Raw genomic sequence first — 22,086 nt, forward strand, 5'->3', positions numbered from 1 at the left:
TACTATGATATGTGAGCTGTGCAATTTTTATGAAAGTGTTGCGAAGCTAGACATCTCATCACATGCATAAAAGTTCATGTAAACATGTATAATCCTTCTTTTGCAAGCTTGTGAAAAGTTATATACCTCTGTGACTGTAACATCTTATTTAGACCATATATGTTTCACTTTGTTTTATAGCATCTATTCCTGATTTTCTTCTATGCAAGTGTGTTTGACATGTAAAGTGAATATCTTCACTTTATGAACAATACTTTATTGTTAGCTGCATTATTATTACCATAATTATTATTATTATTATTGAGAAAAGATAAATATACACGATAATGAGTATTGTGAAACAGTTGTCAGAAATCCATTTATTAAGAAGGCATCTACATGATGTTCTAGGAAAAACACAGAATACCATTCTTGTGACATACTCTGTAATTTGAAATTTTAACACATTAAAGCTGCCACAATATATAATTCAGTAATTTGCTGGTGAAGGGAAGTGTTAGCACACACAGATTTCTTAAATGTACAGATGATGAGGTACTACAAATGTAATTGAACTAAGGCACTTCATTACACCCAGGATTCGTGTTTTTCAAATGGCTCTGAGCACTATGGGATTTAACACCTGAGGCCATCAGCCACCTAGAACTTAGAACTACTTAAACATAACTAACCTAAGGACATCACACACATCCAGGATTTGTGTTTTTCAAATGGCTCTGAGCACTATGGGACTTAACACCTGAGGTCATCAGCTCCCCTAGAACTTAGAACTACTTAAACCTATCTAATCTAAGGACATCACACACATCCATGCTCGAGGCAGGATTCAAACCTGCGACCATAGCAGTCGCACAGTTCCGGACTGAAGCACCTAGAACCGCTCAGCCACCATGGCCGGCTCGTGTTTTTCATACGAGGTTGTGGTCACTTTATTGTTTCAAAGAACTGAACCCTCTGCTTCTTGCATTTCTTTGCTTGAATAGATTATGAGCTCAGGTTATGTTGTACTATGGGAAGTACTAAACTACACATACTCAAATTTAATGATAATCCATTTACCTTCAGCCATCTGTAGATATTTTCAGGTATTTCATTAGCTGTCCTTGAGTCAGTGATCTTGTTCTATTTTCTTTACTTCCTTTTCTTATGACTTTATATCAAATACTCAAAAACTCAGTTGCTAGCTGACATACAGTCAGGGTTGGTTTAAGGCCGAAACAATATAAGCAGCCATTTGAAGCGACAAGCTGGGAGGGTTGCCAGGGTTAGCCAAATGCAAAATTTCTATACATGGTGTATCGTTAGTAGTAGCAAAATCTGACACTGGTGAAAGTATGTGATAACAGAAGCAAAAAGATGCTAATAAATTGGGCCAGCACACAAACCATTTGGGAAGTAAATGTGAATGTGTCACTGTGACTTCAGTTTGAAATATTAAGTTTGATAATGTAAATGTTTTTGAAGTGTAAACTTATCATAAATTCCCCACCTAATTGGGCTAAAATTTCACCCAGGACACATCTTAATAAGAAATACAATATTACTTCTGAAATATGTTACAACTTGTGTTTCATGTGTCATCCTCACATGACTTTATTAACGGAATATTTCTGTTGTGTACTACACATTTTTTCCCCTTATCAGTAGATACATAAAATTTTTGATCATATTTATCAATTTTCAGCTACTTTCACAGCAGTTTTTTGATTTCTATAGTAACTAGTAAGTTTTCTTCAAGTGTAACATACCAGTTATGCAGCTACACTATGTCTTATGTTCAATATGGCAATATAAAATTAGACATCTTAACTCCTGCAAGCAGCATAGAAGCTATTTGCAAATGCCATAATACATATTGTAACATCCTATTCCTCTTTATTGTCAGTGTTTTCTTCTGGACTAGTACTAGAAATAATAGACAACTCAGAACACAGTGAAGTTACATTTATGGAAGTACCATAAGGCAGGCAACACAGAACAATCTGAATATGTTAAATGTTATGCTTAAATTCATAAAAATAGAGTAATTTGATCATGGCAAAATCCATTGATAAATTTGGAGAAGCTTTCTGTTCAACTTTAAGCTGATGTAAGAGAAGCAAAAATCTGAAGAGGAAGTTGGCTGAGGGATGAATCAACCAAACTTCAATGAGCAAGAGAGGAACTGAAACTTTTGTATGAGTGATTTTAAAAAAATAATAAAATAAAATGATGATGGAGTCTCCAGGAACAGAAAGAGTGTTTACCACAGATTGTTAGAGGAACCAAACCATGTAAAGCAATTGAAAATTCACTTAATACTGCACAGACTGCCCAGACTTTTACAAATGCAGATAGAAAAGAAGTAAGTTATGCATTTATATATTTATTTTTATTTATTTGTTTGTTTATTTCATGTTCTGGTGGTCCATGTTGTGACAGTATCACAGGATATGGAATGTGTCAGAAATCTATGGTAGCACATATAAACAAAACAAAATGATTTCATATTACAATAAACAGTAACTTAGGTTCTACTACAGAAAATCAATTTTGAGAGATAAATAAATATTACAAAATAAGTGTTATAGAAAATAAATATTGCAAATGTAGATTTTGGGACATATTTGCATTTAACACTACAAGAAATGCTATACACTGTAATTCAGGAACTCTTCTATCGTATAAAATGATCCTTCTAATAGGAACTGCCTTAAAGTTTTTTTTAAACAAGAGCTCATCTTCTACAAAACACTTAATTCTTGAAGGGAGGGCATTAAAAATCTTACAGCCAGTGAAATGGACTCCTTTCTTACCATACTTAGATTTGCCTGTTCATAGTGGATATCATGTTTTCTTCTCGTCTCATGACTATGATACGCACTATTCAGTTTAAAAATGGATTTTTCTGTCCTTATGAAGCACATCAAAGAGAATATATATTGTGCAGTGGATGTAAGGATTCCAAGTTTCTTAAAAAGATTTCTGCATGTGGCTCTAGGATGGATTCCACACATGATCCTTATGGCTCTTTTTTGTGCACACAGTACTTTTTTAGCCAATGACTGATTACCCCAAAATATAATTCCATGTGCCATAATGGCATGAAAATAACCATAATAGGCTGACTTCATGGTTTCCATACTTCTATAAGAAGAAACAATGCATAATGTGTAAGTTGCTGAACTCAGTCTTTTGCATAGATCCAGGATGTGGTTTGACCAGTTCAGTTTGCTGTCAATATGCAAGCCTAGGTATTCTGAGGTATCCACCCTGCTCAAATATTTTTGCTACTATTTCTTCATCTTTGAATGTTGCATTGAACTGAACATAGTTTGTTTTAGTGTAATTTAAAAGAAAGGCCATTAATGTTAAACCAGTTCACTGTTTCACTTAAAACCTAATTTGCTGTTTCCTCAAGTTTATCTACTGAGTTATCAATAAGTAGTGTAGTGCCATCAGCAAAAATGGTGAATCTACAATAAGTAGCACAGACAATGGAAGATTAATACTTACAACAGAGAAAAGAATTTTTCAGACCCATGTGAAGTCAAATCCATTTTCAGTTAGCGCTATACCACTGTAATAGATAAACTTATAGGACAAAATAGCACAAAAGGAAAAAATAAGGAATATCATAAGTGTAACAGACTATTTACTTCTTTTTCCTATAGATGGGAAGAGATTATAGAAGTCACTGTCTTGGTCACATGTTACTTTACTGAAGCTGATAACTGGTTTTGGCTTTGCAGCCATCATCAGAATTTTACTTCTGAATGTAAGAAACAACAGATTTATAAAACAAGAGAACGGACTTTAACTGTGTGAATAAAATGAATAAGATACCCAAAATTACAGCAGTGAAACATCGGCACATAATCATTACATACAAGAACAATAGCAAGGAGTGCATATTTATAGGTTAAATAAAGTTTACAATAACTGGTAGTGTGCTTACTTATAAATTTAAAAAAGTCTACAATGACTGGCAAAAACAAAATGCCAGTTATAAATGATTGAAGTTATAAACATACAAAAATAAAGAAAATAAAAAAATAGTGTATATTAGAAGACGTAGAATGAAATACTTATAGTGTATATTAGAAGATGTAGAATGAAATACTTTACCATATATACTTTTCTAAAATCTGACATAATCTTTATACTTAAAAACAGATACTAAATTAATTATATGTAAATTTAATATATGCAAAAGCTATAGATCTGCTAATTTCACACATGACAAAAGAATGGAATATATCATGTAAGATAAAAATTAATAACATAAAACCAGTTTAAAATGCACTTTAAGGCTTTATCTATACAGCTGGATCACAAAAGCATTACATACAGAATGGCACATCACATCGCAGCTGCAACACAACTTTATAGATGATACCATATAGTGTTGAACATTATACTGAAAATAAAATGATTTAAAATAACTTTGAAGATATGAGACATAAATGTGGCTAGAATAAAAATGTAAGAAAGTAAATGGTGGTATAAAGATGAAATTAAACATCGAGAACCCTGAACATCGTAGTTTGTAAAGCAGCCTAGTTGACATCAGCAGTTGGATGAGATCAGGTTGCCTATCAGTGACAATAGTGTAGACCAGATCGCAGGATGGGGAATCCTTTGGGCTATGTTGACATCAGTGGGTGATGTGGTTGCTATTGCTGTGAAGCACAATTCTGATAATAAAGGTGAAGGAAATTATGACGAGGTATTGTGGGCCTAAATGGCATCCAGAAGCGCTTTGTCATAGAAAATGTCTGAAGATGTCAAAATAGGTGCTGTTGTGTGACTCACATTGTTCATTTAGTTAGTTAATGCGGTAATTTTTTGACTGACATATATTTCAGTTCCACCAATTACATTAGGTAAAACATTCTCTTTGTCCTCAACAAAGAACTTTTAAATCAGACAGGATGCTATTCATAGTGTGCCGAGTGGTGTTCATATACTCAACATATAATGTTTTGTTATTCTGTTTATATAAGAGTTTCTTATATCATCCAAGGAATATAAAATAAGTATTATCTAAAGAAGTTTCTGCGCTGGAGTTTGTACACACCTGACCACAGAAATTTATTACTTTTGCCACATGTTATATTATGCTGTAATTTGTTTTGTAGTGCGTTCATGAGTAAGAAGCCAGCTTTAATCCTATGTTTATGTTGTTCAAAGAGGAAAATATTAAAAATAATCACGAGAATTAAAATAAAATAACACAAATGCGTTGGATGATACATCTACCAGAGTAGTTAAGTACAAACAATGGAAAATTCTGAATAGAATACCAACAGTGGAAAAAGGATAGATTGCTACTCATCACATGCAGAAGACATTGAGTTGCATACAGTTACAATGAAAAATATTCTTAAAATATTAAAAATATTAAGTAGTAAGATATTGGCTTATCAAAGGCTAAAGGAAGAAAACCTTGAGTAAAAATTACCTGGGCCTCCGGGTTGGGGGTTGTGCAGTGGGCCAGCTCCTCACTCACATGAAAACATGAAAATGCTAAAAAACCTAATAATATGCCTCGGAAAAATTGTAACTTTGGACGACGAGCTGGCGATAAGAAACGGAAAATGATGTTTGGATGCTGGAATGTGCAAGGTATTTCCACTAAAAGAAATTTACTACCTGCAGAACGTGACGTGTTCAACATGGATGTTGTCGTACTCTCTGAAACAAAGAAGAAAGGCCAAGGAGAAGAAGAACTGGATAATTATGTACATATCTGGAGTGGGGTATCAAAAGCAGTAAGAGCCAAAGCAGAAGTTTCCATTATGATAAAGAAATCATGGAAAGAAAGAATCACTAGTTGGACGTTCATCAATCAACGTATTATAACTGTTGAAATGACATTATTTGCTAGGGAAGTTGTGATAATTGCATATATGCACCCACGAATGACACAAAAGATAAGGAGAAAGATACATTCTGGGCCACCCTCAGGGAGACTATTGAAAAAAATCCCAAGAAGAAAGGAGCTGATTATCATGGGAGATCTGAATGGAAGGGTATGAATTAGAGAATCCTGTAGAATAGTAGGAAAACAAGGAGAGGACGAATATAATGACAATGGGGAACGATTGATTGCAATTTGTGAACAATTTGATCTAAAAATTACCAACACATTTTTCAGTCGTAAGGACATTCACAAATATACTTGGCAACAGAACACTAAAGAACTTCATTCTATAATAGATTATATTATCATTAGGCAAACAAGTAGTTTCAAGGCAGTCGACATCAGATCTTATAGAGGAGCCCAGTGTGGATCAGACCACTATCTAGTAAAAATGAAGTCTTTCTGGCCATGGAAGAATGCAAGGAATGATACAAGTAATATAAGTAAAACGAACCAGACTGAGAAAGATGAAAATTTACGTTTTAATATTGAAATCCTACAAGATGAAAGTATCAGAACACTCTTTGCAGCCAGGATGGAAAGGAAACTGGTTGAATCATTTGAAGGAAGTACAGAGGAAATATATGACTATATAAAAACTAATGTGAAAATCATAGCAACAGAGGTGTTGGGTAAAAAAGGTAGTAACCACAACCGTGCAGCAGAGTGGTGGTCAGAGGAACTAGAGGTCCTCGTTAGAGAAAAACTAAATGCGTTCCTTCAGTGGTTGAATGATAAATCAGAAGAAATAAGATCAATATACAAGGAAAAGAAGAATGAAGTGATGAAAAAAATAAGGATGGCAAAAAATGAATCATGGGAAAGAACATCTGCCAAGGTGAATAGCAAATTAGGACTTGGGAGAGCAAGTATTAAAAGGGCTTCGACAGGATACAAAAAACAAAACTAATCTCCAACTGATAACACAAAAGGAATGGGAAGAGTATTTCCAAAAATTATTAAATGAGGACAGAGAATAATATCTAGAAGAAGGAACAGTGGAAGAAAAAGGACATGAAGATGATGAGATCCAGATTTTAGAAAGTGAAGTACTTCAGGCATTGAGAACAGGAAAGAATGGTAAATCACCGGGACCAGGCAATATCAATCTGGAGTGTCTGAAATATGGTGGTGACAAAATTGTGAAACTGATAACACAGCCCTTCAACAAAATGATACATGGAGATTCAGTACCCAACGAGATGAAGCTAGGTTACATTAATACAATATTTAAGAAATAGGATCGCAAAATTTGTTCAGACTATTGAGGAATTTGTGTTACAAACACATTAATGAGAATTTTTGCGAAAGTAATTAAAAACAAATTGGAAAACAATTTTAGAACCCAAGAAGAACAATGTGGGTTCACAGCTGAGAAATCATGTGTAGACCATATTTTCACATTACGACAGATTTTGGAGAAACATAGGGAAAAATCAAAAAATATAGGATTAATTTTCATAGATCTAGAAAAAGCATATGATACTGTTCCAAGAAAATTACTTTGGAAAGCACTACATATGGCAAACGTAAACCCTTCCTTGATTAAAATAATACAACAGATGTATAAAGATAACATTTGCCAAGTGAAAGTTGGTAATAAACTTTCACAGAAATTTAGAACAAGTAAAGGCCTTTGACAGGGCTGTCCCATGTCACCATCATTATTTAAAATCTATATAGATATTAGCCTTAGAACATGGTCTCATAAATGTAATAGTATGGGATTAGAAATAAGAGATGGAGTTTACCTACATCATTCATTGTTTGCTGATGATCAAGTAGTTGTAGCACAAGATGGTGAGGATGCTAACTATATGTGCAATCAACTAGCAGTAGCATATAAAACTTGGGTTTGAAGATTAATTACCAAAAAACAGAATACTTGACTAATGATTCAGATGAGCTATACATTGAAGGAAAGAAAATCAAAAAGATAAACACTTTCTGTTATTTGGGATCTATTTTAGAAATCGAGGGAAAATCAGAGTCAGAAATCAATAAAAGAATTAGTAGCGGACGGAGGGTCATTGGGATGCTTAACTCAGTCTTATAGAGCAGGAATGTAATGAACAGAACTAAAAAATTAATATACAAATCCATATTAGAGAGTGTGGTTCTGTATGGAACGGAGACCTGGACAATTAACACAAACCACATTAAAAAAATTACAAGCTGTAGAGATGGATTTCTGGAGAAGATCGGCAAGAATCTCTAGGAAAGAAAAGATAAGGAACACTGAAATAATAAGGAGAATGGAAATAAAAGAAAGAATATATGACTTAATGGATAGGAAGAAATCACAGTGGTACGGGCATGTATGATGAATGGAGAAAACCAGAATACCAAAATTGATACTGGAGTGGGAACCGGAGGGGAGAAGAAGAAGAGGATGACCTATGACCACTTGTCTCCAAAATGTACAGCACACAATGAGGAGAATGGGTGCACAGGAAGAGGACACACAAGATCGAAACACCTGGAGGATTATTTTGAAAATATAGTTTAAGAACGTTTATTGTTTGTATTGTAATTTCCAAGTAAATTATTATGTTGGAGATAAGCCTCTGTAATGAGGAAAAGCTCAAAATAATAATAAAAAATATTAAGCTTTCAGACAAAGTACACACACACATTCTGAGAAGCACAACTGCTTACATCTACATGTATACTCTTTAAACCACTGTGTATTGCATGGCAGAGAGTACATCCCATTGTACCAGTTATTAGGGTTTCTCTCTGTTCCTTTCACATATGAAGCATGAGAAGAATGATTGTCTGAATGGCTCTCAGCATGCTGTAATTATTCTAATCTTATCTTCATGATCTCTATGCAAGCGATACATAGGGGGTTGTAGTATATTCCCAGAGTAATCATTTAAAGCTGATTTTTGAAACTTTGTAATAGCCATTCTCAGACTAGTTTACATATGTCTTCAAGAGTCTACCAATTCAGTTTCTTCAGTATCTCTGTGACACTCTGCCAAGGATTAAACAAACCTATGACCATTTGTGCTGCTGTTCTCTGTATACGTTCAATCTGGTACAGGTCCCACAAACGTGAGCAGTAGTCTAGAACCAGTTGCATGAGTGATTTGTAAGCAATCTATTTTGTAGACTGATTGCACTTCCCCAGTATGCTACCAATAAACCAAAATCTACCACCTGCTTTACCCACAACTGAACCTATGTGATCATTCCATTTCATATCCCCGCAAAGTGTTACACCTAGGTATTTGTATGAGTTGGCTGATTCCAACAATGACTCATTCATACTGTAGTTACAGGATGCTATGTTTTTTCGTTGTGTGAAGTGCACAGTTTTACATTTATGAACTTTTAGAGCAAATTGCCATCCTTTGCATCATGTTGAAATCTTATCAAGATCTCACTGAATACCATGTTTGTGCAGCTTCTCTCAGATTGTACTTCATTACAGATAACTGCACCATCTGCAGAAAGCCTTATTTCACTATTTATATTGTCTGCAAGGTTATTACTTTACAACATGAACAGCAAGACTCCCAATGCACTTCCCTGGGGCATGCCCAAAGTTACATCCACATCTGACAATGAAGTACTCCTACATCTGAAGGACTCTCCATCCAAGATAACATACTGTGTACTTCCTACCAAAAAGTCCTCAGTCCAGTCACAAATTTCACTTGATAGCCCACAAAATTATAATTTTGACAGTAAGTGTAGGTGCAGTACTGAGTCAACTGCTTTTCAGAAATGAAGAAACACTGCATCTACCTGGTTGCCTTGATCCAAAGCTTTCAGTATGTCATGTGAGAAAAGTGAAAGTTGAGTTTCACAGTTTCACAAGATCAATGGTTTTGGGAACCATGCTGGTTGTCATTGATGAGGTCATTCTGCTCAAGACACATAATTATGTTAGAGCTCAGAATATATTCTAAGGTTCAGCAACAAATTGATGTCAAGGATATTGGACAGTAGTTTTGTGGATCACTTCTACTACCCATCTTGTAGACAACTGTGACCTGTGTCTTTTTCCAAGAATTGGGGATGGGTTTTGGTTCACGGGATCTACTATAGATTATAGTGAGAAGAGGGGCTAACTCAGCCACAAATCCAGTATAGAATTTGACAGGGATTCCATTGGGGCCTGAAGCTTTGTTCAGTTTTAACAATTTCATCTGGTTCTCAACACCATGGGCACTAATACTTATTTCATTAATCTTTTCAGTGCTACAAGGATTAAATTTGGGGCAATTCTCCTGGGCTTTCCTATGTAAAGGAATATTTGAAAATGGAGTTAAGCATTTCAGCTTTTCCTTTGCTACCCTCAGTTTCAGTTTCTGTCTCATTCACATATGACCAGAACTTCTTTGCGTTCTGTGAAATGTTACTTGACAATATTCTGCTATGGTTGTCATTGAAGTCATTATGCATTGGTCTCTTGACAGCTAAACACATTCAATTCAGCATCTCTCCGTCTATAGCCCTACGCTTTGTTTTACATCTGTTGTTGTTGTGGTCTTCAGTCCTGAGACTGGTTTGATGCAGCTCTCCATGCTACTCTATCCTGTGCTAGCTTCTTCATCTCCCAGTACCTACTGCAGCCTATATCCTTCTGTATCTGTTTAGTGTATTCATCTCTTGGTCTCCCTCTGCGATTTTTACCCTCCACGCTGCCCTCCAGTACTAAATTGGTGATCCCTTGATGCCTCAGAACATGTCCTACTAAACCGATCCCTTCTTCTAGTTAAGTTGTGCCACAAACTCCTCTTCTCCCCAATTCTATTCAATACCTCCTCATTAGTTATGTGATCTACCCATCTAATCTTCAGCATTCTTCTGTAGCACCACATTTCGAAAGCTTCTATTCTCTTCTTGTCTAAACTATTTATCGTCCACGTTTCACTTCCATACATGGCTACACTCCACACAAATACTTTCAGAAACAACTTCCTAACACTTAAATCAATACTCGATGTTAACAAATTTCTCTTCTTCAGAAATGCTTTCCTTGCCATTGCCAGTCTACATTTTATATCCTCTCTACTTTGAACATCATCAGTTATTTTGCTCCCCAAATAGCAGAACTCCTCTACTACTCTAAGTGTCTCATTTCCTAATCTAATTCCCTCAGCATCACCCGATTTAATTCGACTACATTCCATTATCCTCGTTTTGCTTTTGTTGATGTTCATCTTATACCCTCCTTTCAAGACGCTGTCCATTCCGTTCATCTGCTCTTCCAAGTCCTTTGCTGTTTCTGACAGAATTACAATGTCATTGGCGAACCTCAAAGTTTTTATTTCTTCTCCATGGATTTTAATACCTACTCCAAACTTTTCTTTTGTTTCCTTTACTGCTTCCTCAATATATAGATTGAATAACATTGGGGAGAGGCTACAACCCCGTCTCTCTCCCTTCCCAACCACTGCTTCCCTTTCATGCCCCTCGACTCTTATAACTGCCATCTGGTTTCTGTAGAAATTGTAAATAGCCTTTCGCTCCCTGTATTTTACCCCTGCCACCTTCAGAATTTGAAAGAGAGTATTCCAGTCAACATTGTCAAAAGCTTTCTCTTAAGTCTACAAATGCTAGAAACGTAGGTTTGGCTTTCCTTAATCTTTCTTCTAAGATAAGTCGTAGGGTCAGTATTGCCTCACGTGTTCCAACATTTCTACGGAATCCAAACTGATCTTCCCCAAGGTCGGCTTGTACCAGTTTTTCCATTCGTCTGTAAAGAATTCACATTAGTATTTTGCAGCTGTGACTTATTAAACTGATACTTCAGTAATTTCCACATCTGTCAACACCTGCTTTCTTTGGGATTGGAATTATTATATTCTTCTTGAAGTCTGAGGGAATTTCACCTGTCTCATACACCTTGCTCACCAGATGCTAGAGTTTTGTCAGGACTAGCTCTCTCACGGCTGTCACTAGCTCTAATGGAATTTTGTCTACTCCCGGGGCCTTGTTTCGACTTAAGTCTTTCATTGCTCTGTCAAACTCTTCACACAGTATCATATCTTCCATTTCATCTTCATCTAACTCCTCTTCCATTTCCATAATATTGTCCTCAAGAACATCGCCCCTGTATAGATCCTCTATATACTCCTTCCATCTTTCTGCTTTCCCTTCTTTGCTTAGAACAGGGTTTCCATCTGAGCTCTTGATATTCATGCAAGTGGTTCTCTTTTCTCCAAAGGTCTCTTTAATTTTCCTGTAGGCAGTATCTATCTTACCCTTCATGGGATAAGCCTCTACATCCTTACATTTGTCCTCTAGCCATCCCTACTTAGCCATTTTGCTCTTCCTGTCAATCTCATTTTTGAGACGTTTGTGCTCCTTTTTGCCTGCTTCACTTACTGCATTTTTGTATTTTCTCCTTTCATCAATTAAATTCAGTATCTCTTCTGTTACCCAAGGATTTCTACTAGCCCTCATATTTTTACCTACTTGATCCTCTGCTGCCTTCACTATTTCATTCCTCAAAGCTACACCTTAATCAATAATCTGTTTCTTTGGAGGTTTTTCACACACATGGCACTGTCTCTAGACACCAGAGTCTGACTGAGTAATTTTTTTTTGTAAGCACTGTTCACAATGTTTAGTGAGCCAATGTTGTTGTTTTTGTTGTTGTTGTTGTTGTGGTCTTCCGTCCTGAGACTGGTTTGATGCAGCTCTCCATGCTACTCTATCCTGTGAAAGTTTCTTCATCTCCCAGTACCTAATGCAGCCTACATCTTTCTGAATCTGCTTAGTGTATTCATCTCTTGGTCTCCCTCTATGATTTTTACCCTCCACGCTGCCCTCCAGTAATAAATTGGTGATCCCTTGATGCCTCAGAACATGTCCTAGAAACCGATCCCTTCTTCTAGTCAAGTTGTGCCACAAGCTCCTCTTCTCCCCAATTCTATTCAATACCTCCTCATTAGTTATGTGATCTACCCATCTAATCTTCAGCATTCTTCTGTAGCACCACATTTCGAAAGCTTCTATTCTCTTCTTGTCTAAACTATTTATCGTCCATGCTTCACTTCCATACATGGCTACACTCCATACAAATACTTTCAGAAACGACTTCCTGGCACTTAAATCAATACTCGATGTTAACAAATTTCTCTTCTTCAGAAACGCTTTCCTTGCCATTGCCAGTCTACATTTTATATCCTCTCTACTTCGACAATCATCAGTTATTTTTCTCCCCAAATAGCAAAACTCCTTTACTACTTTAGGTGCCTCATTTCCTAATCTAATTCCCTCAGCATCACCCGATTTAATTCGACTACATTCCATTATCCTCGTTTTGCTTTTGTTGATGTTCATCTTATACCCTCCTTTCAAGACGCTGTCCATTCCGTTCATCTGCTCTTCCAAGTCCTTTGCTGTTTCTGACAGAATTACAATGTCATTGGCGAACCTCAAAGTTTTTATTTCTTCTCCATGGATTTTAATACCTACTCTGAACTTTTCTTTTGTTTCCTTTACTGCTTCCTCAGTATACAGATTGAATAGCATCGGGGAGAGGCTACAACCCTGTCTCACTCCCTTCCCAACCAATGCTTCCCTTTCATGCCCCTAGACTCTTATAACTGCCATCTGGTTTCTGTAGAAATTGTAAATAGCCTTTCGCTCCCTGTATTTTACCCCTGCCACCTTCAGAATTTGAAAGAGAGTATTCCAGTCAACATTGTCAAAAGCTTTCTCTTAAGTCTACAAATGCTAGAAACGTAGGTTTGGCTTTCCTTAATCTTTCTTCTAAGATAAGTCGTAGGGTCAGTATTGCCTCACGTGTTCCAACATTTCTACGGAATCCAAACTGATCTTCCCCAAGGTCGGCTTGTACCAGTTTTTCCATTCGTCTGTAAAGAATTCACATTAGTATTTTGCAGCTGTGACTTATTAAACTGATACTTCAGTAATTTCCACATCTGTCAACACCTGCTTTCTTTGGGATTGGAATTATTATATTCTTCTTGAAGTCTGAGGGAATTTCGCCTGTCTCATACACCTTGCTCACCAGATGCTAGAGTTTTGTCAGGACTAGCTCTCTCACGGCTGTCAGTAGCTCTAATGGAATTTTGTCTACTCCCGGGGCCTTGTTTCGACTTAAGTCTTTCATTGCTCTGTCAAACTCTTCACACAGTATCATATCTTCCATTTCATCTTCATCTAACTCCTCTTCCATTTCCATAATATTGTCCTCAAGAACATCTCCCCTGTATAGACCCTCTATATACTCCTTCCACCTTTCTGCTTTCCCTTCTTTGCTTAGAACTGGGTTTCCATCTGAGCTCTTGATATTCATGCAAGTGGTTCTCTTTTCTCCAAAGGTCTCTTTAATTTTCCTGTAGGCAGTATCTATCTTACCCCTCTTGAGATAAGCCTCTACATCCTTACATTTGTCCTCTAGCCATCCCTGCTTAGCCATTTTGCACTTACCGTCCTACTTGATCCTCTGCTGCCTTCACTATTTCATTCCTCAAAGCTACCCATTCTTCTTCTACTGTATTTCTTTCCCCCATTCCTGTCAATTGTTCCCTTATGCTCTCCCTGAAACTCTGTACAACCTCTGGTTTAGTCAGTTTATCCAGGTCCAATCTCCTTAAATTCCCACCTTTTTGCAGTTTCTTCAGTTTTAATCTACAGTTCATAACCAATAGATTGTGGTCAGAGTCCATATCTGCCCCTGGAAATGTTTTACAGTTTAAAATCTGGTTCCTAAATCTCTGTCTTACCATTATATAATCTATCTGAAACCTTTTAGAATCTCCAGGGTTCTTTCATGTGTACAACCTTCTTTCATGATTCTTGAACCAAGTGTTAGCTATGATTAAGTTATGCTCTATGCTAAATTCTACCAGGCGGCTTTCTCTTTCATTTCTTAGCCCCAATCCATATTCTCCTACTACGTTTCCTTCTCTTCCTTTTCCTACTGTCGAATTCCAGTCACCCATGACTATTAAATTCTCATCTCCCTTCACTACCTGAATAATTTCTTTTATCTCATAATACATTTCCTCAATTTCTTCATCATCTGCAGAACTAGTTGGCATATAAACTTGTACTACTGTATTAGGTGTGGGCTTCGTATCTACCTTGGCCACAATAATGCGCTCACTGTGCTGTTTGTAGTAGCTTACCCACACTCCTATTTTTTTTATACATTATTAAACCTACTCCTGCATTACCCCTATTTGATTTTGTATTTATAATCCTGTATTCGCCTGACCAAAAGTCTTGTTCCTCCTGCCACCAAACTTCGCTAATTCCCACTATATCTAACTTTAACCTATCCATTTCCCTTTTTAAATTTTCTAACCTACCTGCCTGATTAAGGGATCTGACATTCCACGCTCCGATCCGTAGAACGCCAGTTTTCTTTCTCCTGATAACGACGTCCTCTTGAGTAGTCCCTGCCCGGAGATCTGAATGGGGCACTATTTTACCTCGGGAAAATTTTACCCAAGAGGACGCCATCATCATTTAATCATACAGTAAAGCTGCATGCCCTCGGGAAAAATTACGGCTGTAGTTTCCCCTTGCTTTCAGCCATTCACAGTACTAAAATAGCAAGGCCGTTTTGGTTAGTGTTACAAGGCCAGATCAGTCAATCATCCAGACTGTTGCCCCTGCAACTACTGAAAAGGCTGCTGCCCCTCTTCAGGAACCACACGTTTGTCTGGCCTCTCAACAGATACCCCTCCGTTGTGGTTGCACCTACGGTACGGCTATCTGTATCGTTGAGGCACGCAAGCCTCCCCACCAACGGCAAGGTTCATGGTTCAGGGGGGGAGAGTGAGCCAATAACATTTTTAATAAACAAGTCTATGGAAGAAAGAAGATTCCCTTAATCCCTCAAAGCCAGTAAATTGATTCCTGTATACAAAGGAGGCAACAAGTGGGATCCAGCAAACTGCAGATCCATCACTATAACCTCAGTGTTGTTGATAATATAGAGAGAGCAATAAGAGACACACTGGTACACTTCATAGGAAGGAGCAATATTCTAAGCAATGCCCAATACAGTTTCCTTAGATCGACCAAGTTGTGAATTTCAAATTTAGTGAGCTACATAATGATAGCATTAAATGACCAAATGAAAGTTTGTGGTTTATTCCTAGATCTATGCAAAGCCTTTCATTTTGTATGTCATGATGCACTGTTGCAGATACTTCATCAATATGGCATGAGGGAGAAAAGTTAGTATTTGGTTCACTGCTTTTCAGTCTTCACATAAATGGTATGGATATGTCAGAAGATGAAAACGTCATCACATCTGCTGTTAATACATGTCATAGCTGGTGGTATCAGTGGTGGTGGACTGGAGAAAAGAATTGTTGTGAATGTAGAAAATGTAACGAAGTATTTCAGTAGTGAAAATCCATCATTAATGCAACAAAAACCATGTACATGCAGGTCCATGCCAGTAGAAATATTCCCACTGAAATTATCAGCATTAGACTTAGGAATACAGACCTACAACAGAAAAGCAGCTATGAATTCATGGGTGTGATAGTAAACAAGTACTTGTATTGGAAAAACCATGTAGTTAATAAATGTCCAAAAATTAGGCGACATATTCATAAAGAGGAAGATGTCTAGCACAGGAAATGAGGACACATTAATAAAGTACAATCTCAGATATCCATACTTTTGATATTATGTACTGATTTGGGGTGGTGCTGCTGACACTAACACAGGAACACTGATTTAGCACCTAGCCAAGCCAAGAGAATCTAATGATGATTACCACATGGCAAGTAAAAGACTGAAACTGACAGATAAGGACCCTAAAGAGCCATGGTTTGTCTTTTACTATAAGCTCCCACATGACATAAAAAGTATAAACATTCTGTCAGCATTTAAACAAAAACTAAAAGCTATGTGATTGTGACATATCCCTACAGTATATCAGAATACTCACACAAACATCACAGCAAATAAACACAAACTGTGTGTGCTTGTGGATGAATGTGCCAAAAGCAATGACTTAAGTGACAGAGTGGAAACTTAGCTCGCATAGGCCTAGTTCTATTAGAACAGTGTTTGTGACCAACAGGTGCAATGCACTACAGTTGATATGCCGAAGTAGCAAGCAACAATTATGTAAGTTTAATGAAAAGATACAACAACTCAATTACTCAGAACATGAGTGAGCACTATATGGTTTGGGCTGAAACTCATCCACTGACATTGCACTGGAATATTGTTGGCTGAAAGTCAGCCATTGCCATGGCATTGGAATGCTCTTGGCTGAAAGTCAGTCATTGACATTGCACTGGAATGTTCTTCCAAATAAAAATTCCATGGGGCCAACAATTACAGGTGAGTGGTAGGCTGCTTGAGAATGGATTGAAGATAGAATTCACCAAGATGGTGAGCTTGAGGAAGAGTTGCAGTATTAAATGGCCAAATGAAAGTGCAGCAAGGCAAAGAGCTCAAAGACATTTAAAGACAAATTCCAGCAAGGCAATGAGCAGAGGATGGGCTTGGCAAGGTCTTGGTGGCTTGAATTCTGTGGTGGGATGATCCACATTCTGTTTGGAATTGTGAACCGGCTGCAGAGCAGTCGGGTGGTGACCTAAATACCTGACAGGCAGAAGAATACCTGCATGGCACTCTGGGGGCACATGACTTGCAGGAGCAAGATCGTGCAGTACTGAACTTGAGTGGATTTTGTGCCTGAAGGGGCCAGGGTGGAAGCATCAAAGGCTGTGAGTGTGTTAACAAGGTTAAGTACTGGCAGGAAATGAAGGAGCAGCATGAAGAATGATGCAGATCGTTATTGTGTATAATAGCGCTGAGAATTTGCAGTGAGAAGAACTGGCAATGAGTACTGCAGCAGTAAGGAAGATGTCTCAGAATGTTGCGTATCTATAGTAGAATGACATTTGTTGTAGTAGGCATTGAGTTGGCCCCATAAGTGATCAAAGGGGAAGGTAGCAAGGTCTACCTCAGGGTTAAGGAACTGGAGATCAGGACAGTGATGATCATCAGAGTAAGCAAAATGAAAAGCTTATTGTTGAGTGTCATCTTGAAACACAGAGACCACACAGCACTGTTTCAACCAAGTGAGGAAGACAGGCCATAGCTTCAACTCTTCATTCAATTATTGAAGTAGTAGTGGCTGCATGATCACCACCTGGGAAAAGGCAGCTTCTAGCTGGGTTAACTTCCTTAAGAGCTGCTCAAAGTTATATTCTAGGCACTGTAAGTGAAGTGGAGCTGTGCTGAGAAGTCTGAGGGCTGAGGTACCACACTGAAATGAGACATTGGGTGTTGAGAGCACACTTATGTGTTTAGACTGTTTTCATTTGATCTCTCAAGGTAGGCTGGAGGTGTGGCAACCCACAGTATATGCCTGTGTGGTTGGTAGCTATTCTTGCATGTAGCATGAATATTACTATGTTTGAGCATGTTCTGTATAACTCTAACCAATCCATTAAAGCAAAACCAGGCTGTTTCTTTCTTGTTTTTAACCTGTAGTGTCTGACATAATGTAAAATGGTCTAACAAGGTTTAAATAAGATGGAAGATTAGAGTTTAATGTTCCATCAGCAATGAGTTCATTAGAGATTGTGTACAAGCTTGGATTAGGGAAGGATGGGGGCAGGGAAATCAGCCATGCCCTTTCAGAGGAACCAGCCAGGCGTTTGTGGTAATTGTATTATGGAATTCACAGAAAATCAAAACCAGGACAGTCAGAAGGGATTTCAATCATCATCCTGAATGTGAGTCCAGTATGCTAACTGCTGTGTCACCTCCCATGTTCCACAAACCACGGCACTGATATCATAGCCCTCCAGGAATCCCATATAAACAAAGACAATATAGCAAAGGGAAGGTTACAGGTTACAAAATGATAGGATACCTGCCATATCATCTACACATGGCTCTGTCATGTATGCCAAAATCAGCGTTCCTGATATTAAAGGAGTGTGCTGCCAGATGATCAGTGACACAGAAATGATAACTCTGGAGCTGAGTGTCTTAACTGTTGTCTCAGTCTACAAACCACTGAACATCAAGTGGCCCACCCCAGCCTTGCCATCTGTACCACAGCCGTGCATATACATAGGTGATTTCAACAGCCACCATGTGATCTGGGGCTATGCAAACAGTGACGTAAGTGGAGAAAAATTAGTAGAGTGGGCAGAAGGAGAAAAACTCTATCTCAGCTATGATGCCAAACAATTGAAAATCTTTCACTCCGCTAGATAGCACACTGACACTAATCCTGACCTGTGCTTCCTCTCCACTGGTAAAAACACACTCCCTTTGAGTCATGCAAAGAAAGTCCTAAAGGGCTTCCCAAGAAGACAACACTGCCCAACAATAATCAAAACAGGACTGGAGATACCCATAATAAATTCCATTAACAAGCCAAGATCGAATTTCAAGAAAGCTTGCTGGGATCAATATACATGGGAAGTTGACAGAAACCTACGCTGGGTAGCCCCAAAAGCAGAAAACTACAAAAGATTCGTGGGAGTAATAATTGGTGCAGCCAAACGTAATATACTTCGAGGGCTCGGGAAACATTACACCACAGTATCAGAACCTTTTCTGAAAGAGATATAAATGAGGCCATCAAACCACTGAAAATGAGAAAAGCTGCAGGGCTGGATGGTGTATTCCCTGAATTTATAAAACACGTAGGGGAATATGGAAGAACTTCGCTGAAGAAGTTCTACAAGACCGGAAGGGTGCCTCAACAGTTCACACACATTAGCAATCCTCAAATCTGGAAAGCCAGTACATGACCCCTTGAGTTACTGGCCAATTGCACTGCTGAGCGTGTGCTTCTAACTACTGGAACGACTCATTCATAACAGAATACAAGGAATAAAAAACAACATAACCCCAATTATCAGGCTGGGTTAGAAGCAAATGGAGCTGCTGTGAGCAGGTCCTCGTCTTGACATCCTACATTGAGGCTGGATTCCAAAAGAAACCAAAGACATCAGTGGCCTTTGTTGATCTGTCAGCAGCATATGACACTGTATGGCTAGATGGACTCCTGCAGAAGTTAAAAAAGCTTGGCCCAAGTAAGAAACTGACGACACTTGTGGGAAATAAGTTAACCAACCGTTACTTCAAGATTAGCATTGGACACAAACAGAGCAAGTCATTTACCTTGAACAATGGACTCCTCCAAGGGTCCGTCCTAGCACCCCTACTTTTCAATCTGTACACCAGTGACATGCCAAATACTGCTAGTGAAAAGTTTTGCTATGCCGACGACCTTGCCATAGCCGTACAAACCAGCACACTTGAGGAAGGAGAAGCTATGTTATCTATAGACTTAGAAACTCTCAACATATTCTACAAAGCATGGAGACTCCAGCCAAATGCAGCAAAGACAGAAGTCTGTGCATTCCATCTAAACAACAGAATTGCAAACCAGCAGTTGAATGTGAGCTTCTGCCAATGAAAGGCCAGACATAATTTCCAGCCTAAATATCTTAGTGTCACAGTAGGTCAGTCTCTGACATATAAAAACACTTGGAAAAAACAAGCCAAAAACTAAAGACCCAAAATAACATTGTAAAGAAACTAGCTGGTACAACATGGGGTGCCGACGCATCGACTCTATGTACTACAGTACTTGTGCTGGTGTACCCAGTTGCTCAATACTGTGCTCCAGTGTGGAAACATAGTGCCCACACAAGGAAGCTGGATGTACACCTGAATGAGTCAATGAGGATTATTATGGGCACATTAAAATTCACCCCGATCCTCTGGCTTCACACCACCAGCAACATCCCACCGCCTGAATTAAGACACCAAGAAGCAATCAATGGGGGATGGAGAAAACTGCACCACCCTGACTACCCACAAGACCTCCAAATTCATACAGTCTTAAACAACCCTCCCCCAGACCTCTTAAATCTCACAATCCACTGTTGCATAATGGCATAATGGAAGGAACAGTAAGAAGGTTGAGATTAAAGAAGAGTGGTGCAAGAGGTAGAATGCTGCAACAATAGCACATCAAGGTGTCCAAGACTCAACTACCAGCCTACCAGGATTTCATCTGTGGAGAAGTCAGTGGTCAAGGTTGAACAGAACAAGAACTGGCCATGCCAGGTGCAATGCTGTGATGCACAAGTGAGGACTCTGAGATTCTCCAGCCTGTGATTGTGGCGCCCAAGAACAAACTGTTAAACATATTGTTAGAGACCATCCTCAGAGGAAGCATCCTGGTGTATATAGTGACTTTATTAATGCTACTCCCTCTACTGTTAGTTGGCTTCAATCATTAGATATTGAACTATTATCAAATGTATCTGTCTTTTTTAACCTGCAATTATATCAGTTAAAGTAGTCAGTAATATTAAGATAGTAATTTTCACAATTTAAAAATGTGTATAAAATTTGTGCCAAAAAGAAAAACTAAACTATATGTAAGTACTTAACTAGATATACATGTAAAATTAAACTTTATGTACTTGTCACTGTTTGCTTATATTGCCATATGATAAATAAATAAAATAAATAAACCTCCCTTGTTAATAAATATGCTCCTCTCTTTGCTGATTGCATGAAGAACCATCTAATTTTTTTACCTTATCAGTCCACCTAATTTTCTGCAGTCTTATGTAGTACCAGATCTCAGATTCTTGGAATCTCTTTTTTTCTAGTTGTTCTCACAGTCCATGATTCACTAACATACAGTGCTGTGCTCAACTCATGCATTGTTAGAAATTTCTACCTCCAAATTATGACCAGACTTTCTTTGGCCAGAATGCCTTCCGCTGTGCTAGTAAGATTTTTATGTCCTCCTTGCTTCATCTATCATGGGTTACTTTCGTTCCAAGGTAGTAGAATTCCTTCTCTTCATCTACTTCAACATAACTGATTTTAATGTTTTAATGTATTGCTGTTCACATTTTTAGTACTCCTCATTACTTTATCATGCCTTGGTTTACTCTCAATCCAGACTGATTAGTCCATTAAACAGATCCTGTAATTTTTCTTCACTTTCCAGGAGGACAGCGATATCGTCAGTGAATTTTATCATTGATATCCTCTCCCACTGTATTTTAATCCTACTCTTGAATCTTTCTTTTACTCCTGTCATTTGTTCTTTGATGCATAGATTAAAGAGTAAGGATGAAATAGTACATCCCTGTCTTATACCCCTTTTAATCCAATCATTTTGTTATTGGTCTCACAGTTGTATTGTTCCTTCTTTG

General features: G+C 37.9%; 1 protein-coding gene across 1 annotated transcript in view; it reads left to right on the plus strand.

Annotated features, from left to right (window-relative positions):
• Positions 1–22,086, plus strand: part of LOC126484877 (odorant receptor 4-like) — an 81,636-nt gene that overhangs the window by 48,310 nt on the left and 11,240 nt on the right. The window lies entirely within an intron of this gene.

This window comes from Schistocerca serialis, chromosome 6 (genome assembly GCF_023864345.2).
Source record: "Schistocerca serialis cubense isolate TAMUIC-IGC-003099 chromosome 6, iqSchSeri2.2, whole genome shotgun sequence".
In the NCBI taxonomy this organism is placed as follows: Eukaryota; Metazoa; Arthropoda; class Insecta; order Orthoptera; family Acrididae; genus Schistocerca; species Schistocerca serialis.